The sequence below is a fragment of the Salvelinus alpinus genome, chromosome 16, assembly GCF_045679555.1.
Source record: "Salvelinus alpinus chromosome 16, SLU_Salpinus.1, whole genome shotgun sequence".
Classification (NCBI taxonomy): Eukaryota; Metazoa; Chordata; class Actinopteri; order Salmoniformes; family Salmonidae; genus Salvelinus; species Salvelinus alpinus.
Genome location: NC_092101.1, coordinates 37,162,519 through 37,170,967, shown reverse-complemented (window position 1 = coordinate 37,170,967; position 8,449 = coordinate 37,162,519).

Below are 8,449 nucleotides of genomic sequence, written 5' to 3'. Positions count from 1 at the left end.
GTGGTGTACAGAGATGAGGTAATCATTCAAAAATAATGTTAAACACTATTATTGCACACAGAGTGAGTCCATGCAACTTATTATGTGACTTGTTATGCAGATTTTTACTCCTGAACTTATTTAGGCTTGCTATAACAAAGGGGTTGAATATTTATTGACTCAAGACATTTAAACTTTTTATATTTCATTAGTTTGTAAGAAATTCCAAAAACATAATTCCACTTTGACATTATAGGATATAGGCCAGTGGGAGAAAAAAAATATTTAGTCAATTTTAAATTTGGGCTATAACACAATAAAATGCGGAAAAAGTCAAGGGGTGTGAATACTTTCTGAAAGCACAGTACAACACATAGTGCACTACTTTTGACCAGAGCCCTGGGACGGCAACATAAAGAGAATAGTGTTCCAATTGGGACACACACCATAGCTCCGTAGTGTAATACTCCGGCTAAGGTCCTGAAACCCCTGTCACCGCCAAATTACAACTAGCACCCTTCGAACCGCGTGTTGCCCCCTCAGAACATCCTCGCTGACTTGTGTGGACTTGTACCAAATGACACCCTATTCCTTATAAAGTGCACCACTTTTGACCAGTATTCATAGGACTAGTCAAAAGTAGTCCACTATAAAGGGATTAGGGTGCTATTTGGGATGAAGCCTGAAATCAGCAGAGGGAAAGGTCCGGATGATGGAGAGAGAAGGAGACAAAACTATGGGATTAATATACAGTAAGCACAGCATGTGAACAACACACTCCACTGCCCCTCCATGACAGGCCTTAACTGCGTCCCAAATGGCACCATATTCCCTAAGAAAGGTAGTGCACTGTATAGGGAATATGGTGCCATTTGGAGCACAAGCTGTGGAAAGATCTTACCTCTGCTGTCAGATCAGAAGAGGCGAACAACCAAACAAAACCAAGTCATCCCAGGTCAGGGACAGACAGACCCAGTTCCCTCAAAAACAACAAGACATTTAAAATACAAGCATGACTAGTCACAGTCCCCCCTCACCTCTTCAGTTTGTGTTTTGGGGTAACAAGCCTGCTACGTAGCTTTTGCAGAGCGTGAGACGCACCCACTCATTTGTATGAAACCTGGGCATAAAATGACGCTCTGGTTATTTTTTCAATAATTTTATGTGTGGCTGCCACGTGGCTGTCGCGTGACTGAACTCTTGATGAAATGGCTCATGCTCTGCTCACGCTGGCAAGAAGTCACACCTAAAAAAAGTCTACAGAAATCCTACTGTTTTGCTAAAGCTCTAGTGTAGCTCCCCTGTAAAGAGGGTATTTGAGGGTCTTTCTCTCTGTAGTCACATAATCACAATCAAAGGTGAAGCTGGCATTGAACATTATCCAACTGGATTGTGTTTACTACAGAGAAGAGGCCTGATGTCACACACATACACAGCCACACACACAAATACACAACTGTAAGTAAAGGACATGTCCATTTATGGTAAGCTAAACTTTGCCTTGTGTGTGACATAGTAGCAAGGGTAACTGAGGACAACCAGAAAGAGAAAACAGAGGTGATCTAACACATAGACACAAGACTGTACAAACAGATCTGGGATCAGGCTATGATCCGAATCTGCATCCCAAATACTAGAGTAAAGACCTATTAGCCCTGGTCAACAGTGGTGCACCACATAGGGAATAGGCTGCCATTTGGGATGGAACCATCACCCTCCTCCTATGAGAATCAGCTCATAAGGATGAATGTGATGTGAGTGGTCTCAATGACACTAAGCCCCTAGAGTTGTTATTTCTCTCTCCTCCACCCCTCTCAAGATTCCTTTTATCAGTTAATCCCCATCCTATTAACCAGCCTGGCTGCACAGGTCACACACGCACACACACACACACACACACACACACACACACACACACACACACACACACACACACACACACACACACACACACACACACACACACACACACACACACACACACACACACACACACACACACACACACACACACACACACACACACACACACAGGTCACAGCACGTTGAGCTGTGGGAGAGAAACATTGAAACAGATATAGAGTCACACGCGGTTGGGCCGGTGAAGGAGGTTACTGCTGGTAGAGTGTGTTTTGTTTTGGGTCCAAAACGACCTGGTTTCCCAAAAGCAGGTTAAGGCTGAATTCCTTGTTATAACCTTTGTAGGAGCATCGTTAAATCTCTGAGCTGTTTCCCAAAACCATCCTTACTAATGTTGCACCTAAAAACGCTTGTTCTTTTCAGAATGCCTCAGACCACTCGTAGAACAGTTATTTTCCCTACCGCATCACTTTATACACAGAAGACCTCCACTAAATATAGAATCATCTCTGATAACTTCACAATGAAGTTGACCAGAAATACAAAGTTGCCAATGGCTTTGCAATTGTTACCAACAAGCAAATGAAAAACGAGATGATTTCATTAAAAGACGTGATAATATCTCTCCAGGAGCTGATCCATAATCAGTATTGTGGAATAATTATAACATTAAAGTTAGATTTGAATAGAAAACTGTCTTTCTTTCGATCCTATCAGTATCGACATGCCTCAAATAAGCACTTTGTGACTGTTCTGTCTGCGTGTTGTTTTGGGAAACACATGACATCTTTGGCCTTTGTAGAAAAGACGCATCATTAAAATGTTTGTAAGCCTAAATTCCATCGCTATCGGGAAACGTGGCCCAGAGTATTATTGGAAGTGTTTTTCTTAAAGGGATAGTTCAGACAAATGATAAAATGACAAATTGGTTTCCTTACCCTCTAAGCAGTCTAAGGTTTGACAGCAATCCAGGTTTTGGTTTAGTTTCCCTGGCACTGTTTCCAGATGATAACGTTTAGCATTTGGAAACAGTGCCAGCCAATGCCAGGGAAACTAACCCAAAGCATGGATTGCTGTCATACCTTGTGTATAGACTGCTTACAGGGTAAGGAAACCAATGTGTAATTTTATAATTTTGGTGAACAATCGCTTTAAGAACACTTTCAAGATCTGTTGTGTTTCATTTCATTTAGATAATCTCTACTGTAACTCTTGTTAGTCAGAACTGTAACTATTGTTAATCTCTACTGTAAATATTGTTAATCTCTACTGTAACTCTTGTTAATCTCTACTGTAACTCTTGTTAGTCAGAAATGTAACTCTTGTTAATCTCTACTGTAAATCATGTTAATATCTACTGTAGCGTTTGTTAATCTCTACTGTAACATTTGTTAATCTCTAATCTCCTCTGTCTTGTTGTATGTTGGATAACGCACTTGAATGTGTAAATATAACATGGATGTGAGTGTGTGTGTGTGTGTGTGTGTGCGTGCGTGCGTGCGTACCAGAAGTCCCCATAAGAATAGTAAACCAACTCAAATTTGACCAACTGGAGACATTTTGTTAGTCCCCACAATGTCAAATGCTATTTGTAGGGGGTTTAGGGTTAAGGTTAGAATGAGTGTTAGGGTTAAAATTATGTTAGGAGCAAGGGTTAGTTTTAGGGTTGGGGTTAGGAGCTAGGTAGGGTAAGGTTTATGGTTAGGATTAAGGTTCGGTTTTTTGGTTAAGGTCAGGGTTAGGGTTAAGGTTAGGGTTAGGGTAAGAGTACGGGTTAGGTTTAGGTTTAGGGTTAGGGGTTAGGGAAAATAGGATTTTGAATAGGACTGAATTGTGTCCCCCCACAAGGTTAGCTGTACAAAACTGTGTTTGTGTGTGTGATTGTACACTTGTGTGTGGGAAACTAAGGAAATCCAGGCTCCCATGCACCAGCATCCATTGTGTTTGATTTCCTCCTCTTTCTGTGTGTAGCTGCTGTGCTCTCCCCCCCCTTCTCTCTCTCTCTCTCTCTCTCTCACTCTCTCTCCCTCGCTCCCCCTTTCGCTGCAGCAGCTTTAATAAGAGAGAGAGGAAGAGAGGAAGGAGGAGGAAGCCAGACTAGAGGCTCATCTTGGCCAACTTGATTAGACACAATCCCATGAATGAATCAGGGGAACTATGTTAGATTTGCCAAAGTTCATTAGTACATACATAAAACACAGGGGGGAAGTTAACTGGCTTGGTAGATTTGATTTCCAGATTTTCCTTACGCAACTATGACACACTTCACAGAGACTAGAATAAACAAAGTAGTGCGTACGGCCCAGTACATCACTGGGGCCAAGCTCCCTGCCATCCAGGACCTATATACTAGGCGTGTCAGAGGAAGGCCCCAAAAATTGTCAAAGAATCCAGTCACCCAAGTCATAGACTGTTCTCTCTGCTACCGCACGGCAAGAGGTACAGGAGGACCAAGTCTAGTTCCAAAAGGCTTCTTAAGTTAAAATAGCTTCTACCCACAAGCCATAAGACTGCTGAACAATTAATCAAATTGCCAATATTTCCATATTATGTGATTGTTATAAAATGGTCATACCATGGATCTTTTAGCTATTTGATTTGGAATTTTAGGACCTCCGTAGGTATAATTTTTATATTTTAGTTTTTTGTGTGCAAATTAAGTATCATAACAGAAAAGTCTGAAATCACAAATGCTCATATTCCTGCCATCTTTCTAAGCGATGTGGTGAATTGAGATGCAGCCCATGCAGAAAAACAGATATCTCTAGCTTAAACTGATGGATTTTGATGGGGATTTTTATTACGTTACTTAGATCTGACTAACATGTCGGAAGGGGTAGTAGTTGGTAGAGTTTCGTATGAGGGTTTTAACATGGATGGCAGTCGGGGAGGCCAGCCCATGTCGTGGATCAGGGGAGGCAGGTACCAATGAACAAAGTCGGAAACCAACAGGACCCTGAACAGCTTCTACCCCCAAGCCATAAAACCGCTAAATAAACTGAACAAAAAAATAAATGCAACATGTAAAGTGTTGGTCCCATGTTTCATAAGACCCCAGAAAAGTTCCATATGCACAAAAAGCTTATTTCTCTCAAATTTTGTGTGCAAATTTGTTTACATCCTGTTAGTGAGCTGGGGACAATACAATACCACTCTAAAATGTACAGTTTTGTCACACAACACAATGCAACAGATATCTGAAGTTTTGAGGTAGCGTGCAATTGGCATGCTGACTGCAGGAATGTCCCCCAGAGCTGTTGCTAGATAATTTGATGTTCATTTCTCTTCCATAAGCCGTCTCCAACATCATTTTAAAGAATTTGGTAGTACGTCCAAGCAGCCTCACAACCACAGACCATGAGTAACCATCCCAGCCCAGGACCAGCCACCCGGACAGCAGATGAAACTGGTGGTTTGCACAACCAAAGAATTTCTGCAGAAATTGTCAGAAACCATTTCAGGAAAGCTCATCTGCTTGTTTTTTCATCTGCTTGTTTGTCCTCACCAGGGTCTTGACCTGACTGCAGTTTGGCGTCGTAACCGGCTTCCATGGGCAAATGCTCACCTTTGATGACCACTGGCAAGCTGGAGAAGTGTGCTCTTCACAGATGAATCCGGGCAGATGGCAGAGTGCCCCATGGTGGTGGTGGGGTTATGGTATGGGAACGCATAAACTACGGACAACGAACACAATTACATTTTATCTACGTCAATTTGAATGCACAGAGATACCGTGAGGAGATCCTGAAGCCAATTGTCGTGCCATTCATCTGCCACCATCACCTCATGTTTCAGCATGATAATGCACAGCCCCATGTCGCAAGGATCTGTACACAATTCCTGGAAGCTGAAAATGCCCCAGTTCTTCCATGGCCAGTATACTTGCCAGACATGTCACCCATTGAGCAAGTTTGGGATGCTCTGGATCGACTTGTATGACAGCGTGTTCCCGTTCCCGCCAATATCCAGCAACTTTGCACAGCCATTGAAGAGGAGTAGGACAACATTCCACAGGCCACTACCAAAAGCCTTATCAACTCAATGCAAAGGAGATGTGTCACGCTGCATGAGGCAAATAGTGGTCTCACCAGATACTGACTGGTTTTTTGATCCACGCCCCTACCTTTTTTTAATGGTATCTGTGACCAACAGATCCATTTCTGTAATCCCAGTCATGTGAAATCCATAGATTAGGGCCTAATGAATTAATTTCAATTGACTGATTTCCTTATATGAACTGTAACTTAGTAAAATCTTTGAAATTGTTGCGTGTTGTGTTTATATTTTTGTTCAGTATAGTAGTTAGTTAAATAGTAACCAAATAGCTACCCAGACTATCTGCATTGTCCCTTTTTACACTAACTTTGACTCATCACATACACTGCTGCTACTATTTATTATCTATCCCGATACTTAGTCACTTTAGTCCTAGTTATATCTACATATCTACCTCAATTACTTCATACGCCTGCACATCGACTAGGTACTGGTACCCCATATATATTGCCACATTATCTTTACTCTGTATTTATTATTTTGTGTTATTACTTTTCCATAATTTCTCTATTTTCTTCCTCTCTGCATTGTTGGGTAAGTAAGCATGTCACTGTTAGTCTACACCTGTTGTTTACCAAGCATGTGACGAATACATTTTGATAAAATTTTAGGGTCAGCCCCCAGTCGTGAACTGTGGTTGTGCTGAGCCTGCTGGCAGGGCCAACCCCCGGCCATAGGCCGAGGTTGTGCTGGCCCTCCCCATTGTCCAAGAAGCTTGATGGGTGAGTCGATGGTGAGGCCAGCCCCTGGTAGTTGACCAAGGTTGGTAGCTGGCCTCCCGGCAGGATGGAACTCCAGTTGTGAACCGAGGTTACACTGAGCCTGCTGGCTGGGCCAACCGCTGGCTGTAAGCTGAGATGGACCGGGGTTGTTTGGCCCGCAATGGTGCAGAAAGCCTGAGAATGAGTTGATGGTGAAGCCAGCTCCCGGTTGTGGACCGAGTTTGGTAGCTGGTCTCCCTGCAGGATCAGCCACAGTTGTGCACTGATGTTGTCCTGAGGCTGCTGGCGGGCGGATAACTGGCTCAGCATAAACTGCAGTACGACTGTTTGTTACACCAAAGTGTGAAGAAGGATGCTGTTTAACTTTTAGGAGGGTGGTTGAAGAAGCAATTGGATTCAGGTGAGTGAGGCGAGCTAGTGGCTAAAGAAGATTGGATGTTGGTGAGCTAATTGGCATGGTCAGAGGAATTCCATATATATATATACATAAATGGACTTTCTTGCCGAGCGTCCGCATTACAATTATGGGTGTCAAGGGCCGTGTTCCAATATGAATGTAAGTGCACATATATGGAGTTCTTGCTCTAAGGCTGCGTTCCAATACAGAAGAACAAGACCATATATGGAAGTTCCTGTTGTGGATTAGGTGTGTCATCTGAAGCTTAAAGCTCTCCTCCCGAAAATGTGTTAAAAACTACACTTGGCCTTCCATTGACACCGGGTGATGAAGATGTCCTGGAGGGCAGGCAGCATGCCCCTGGTGATGGGATGGGATGCCCGCACACCCCTCTGGAGAGCCATGCAGTTGAGGGGGAAGCAGTTGCCATACCAGGCGATGATGCAGCCCGACAGAATGCTCTCAATGGTGCATCTGAAGAAGTTTGTGAGTGTCTTAGGAGCCGTTCCGAATTTCTTCAGCCGCTTGAGATTGTAGAGGCACTGTACCATCTTCTTCACCACATTGTCGGTGTGGCGAGACCATTTTAGGTCCTCAGTGATGTGCACATAGAGGAACTTGAAGCTTTTGACCCTATCCACTGCGACCCCGTCAATGCAATATGGTCTCAGAGTATTTCGTATTATTCAATGTAAATCTGAGACACTCCATTCGGTATGATATGGTACGTTTCGTATGGTACAGCATGTATCAATTTGTGGAAGTCCACCCTTTTCATCTGATATGTTACGAATTACAATTCGTATAATATTTTATGAATTTGCTTAATGTACAATATGTTACGAATTTGCAAAATGTACTTTCTTACAAATTTGAAAAACATTTAGTATGTTACGAATTCTAGCTAGGTGGGTAGGTGGCTAATATTTGCTAGCTGTCTAACTTTAGCTAGGCTAGGGGTTAGAGGTTAGGGTTCAATTTAGGAGTTAGGTTAGGGTTAGGGGAAGGTTAGCTAAAAGGGTTAAGGTTAGGGTTAGGGGAGGTGCTATCTAACATGCTAAGCAGTTGCAAAGTAGCTAAAAAGTAGTAAATAGCTGCTAATCAGCTAAAATGCTAAAGTTGTCCACTTTTGTGTCATACGCCCATCCACCCCAACCAACCACCTAACTTTCATTTTTGCCTTAAGTAACAATCTCCCTTATCTAACCATACCAAACGTAACATGTCATACTCATTTGAGTATGTTAAGTCTACTCTATGAAACCAGGCTGGTCGATGAGGATGGGGACATACCCTCTAGAAATAGAATGCTCTAATTCTATGGTTCTGCAAGATGGAAAAGTTAGAGCTTTTAATCTGCATCATACTGTCCACCTTTTTCTTTCTTGAATGTCAAAAGCTAGCGAAATTACTGAATTTCATTAACAGTCTGTTC